General features: G+C 46.2%; 1 long non-coding RNA gene across 1 annotated transcript in view; it reads left to right on the forward strand.

The window, feature by feature from the left end:
* The first annotated feature begins 1,326 nt into the window (after window positions 1-1,326).
* LOC109490510 overlaps window positions 1,327-1,674 on the forward strand; it is a 5,682-nt gene continuing 5,334 nt past the window's right edge. The window contains exon 1 of the long non-coding RNA XR_002143849.1: window positions 1,327-1,415. This is a non-coding gene — a long non-coding RNA (uncharacterized LOC109490510). The remainder of the gene's footprint in view (window positions 1,416-1,674) is intronic.

Raw genomic sequence — 1,674 nt, forward strand, 5'->3', positions numbered from 1 at the left:
ATAAGAAAACTCTAAATAAAGTTCTGAGCTTCCCAGACACAGATAACAGGCCCAAGACTTTGCCCAAAAGGCCCAGAGCGTGGCAAGAGAAGGGTGGGGAGGCAGAGAAGGAATTTGTGGGAGGCGCAGGCCTGGAGTCCACAGATCAGGCTTGCCTGGGTACTAGAGTTTGAGGCTTGAGGCTTGCCAAGGCTTTCTGGCCTGAAAACCATGATAGGGTTCCTTCAGGATGGAGCTGAGAGCTGGTAACTCATGTTGGCTCAATGGGGCTCACGGAAGGGTTCTCCGAGTCTCACTTCCACCCTGTTACCTTATCCCCAAGGCCCTGAGAGTCAGCACCTCACCACGTGCTTGTGGGAAGCCCCACCCACTCGCCACCCAGGAAATGGTCTTATTACCTACAGAGACAGCTAAAGAAGGCTTATTGGCATTCTGTGTGTGTGTGTTATGTGTGTGTGTGCATGTGCGTGCACAGGGGGTCTTTCTGGAGCACTGGGGGCAGCAATCACCGCCATGGGAATTACCCACTGACAAGGGTGAGCAATTGGAAAGACACTCATCCATTTTTCTCCTCCTTTTCTGGCTCATTTACATTTCTGGATGCTAGGAAAAGGCACCTCCTAGCAAAAGATTGAAACAGGAGAGACTCAAGAACCATGAGAACTTTCTTACAGATAGGAGACTCCTCCACAAAGTCTGTGGGGCACCCTCTCCCTGACACCCTTCTTCCTTCCAGGCAGTGGCTGAGCGCAACTCGCAGCTGAGGGGCCTCGGTGCGAAGGGGCTGAGGAAAGGTCTCGCCCTGCCAGCAGTCACTTTGAGGGGAAGCCAAAGAACTCACGGGCAGCAGTCAGTAGGGAAACGATGACAGTGTGAGGAAACTCGTCTGTGGAATGTCAGATGACAGCATGAATCAGATACATCGGAAGATCTGAAAGGGGAAGGTCAGGGAAACACTGTCCAGTTTAAAAGCACGTGCAACACAGTGTCACGTCCATCAAAAGCACAAAGCCTCAATTTCAACGGCATTATGCTGAGTGAAAAAACACAGTCAAAAGGATCAAATGCTGTGTGATTCTGTTTATACAGCATTCTCCAAATGACAGAATCATAGCGATGGAGAAAAGCTTAGTGGTTGGCAGGGATTAGGGAACAGTAGAGGGCGAGGAGGCGTGACTTTAAAGGGATAGGTGATGAAACAATTAGAGTAATTTCTTGATGGAATAATTCTGTACCTTGATTGCAGTCGTGGCTCCGCAAATCTACGTGTGATGAGTGGCATAGAACCGTATCCGCCCATTTTACCGACGTCATTTCCTGGTTTTGTTATCGAAGTACGGTTTCATCAGATGTAACCGCTGGAGGAAACTGGGAGAAGTCTCAAGACAATACCATATATTCGCATAGATCTATCTGTAAGTAAATGGAAAAAAAAAAGCCCTCCAAAAACTATAAGGATACATATCCTACTGATTGCTGTGGTCACTTTACCAAAACAAACGTATTTTAGGCTAAGCGCTGCTCAAATGGGTGTTTAACCTTTTCTGTAATGTTAGAATATTTTCCCGACAGTATGCATTTGTGTATTGTTTTTGTAATTTGTTTTTTTTAATTTTTAATTTTTATTTTTTTGATGTAAAGTTCGATGATTCATTAGTTGCGTATAACACCCAA

The sequence above is a fragment of the Ailuropoda melanoleuca genome, chromosome 4, assembly GCF_002007445.2.
Source record: "Ailuropoda melanoleuca isolate Jingjing chromosome 4, ASM200744v2, whole genome shotgun sequence".
NCBI classification, from domain to species: domain Eukaryota; kingdom Metazoa; phylum Chordata; class Mammalia; order Carnivora; family Ursidae; genus Ailuropoda; species Ailuropoda melanoleuca.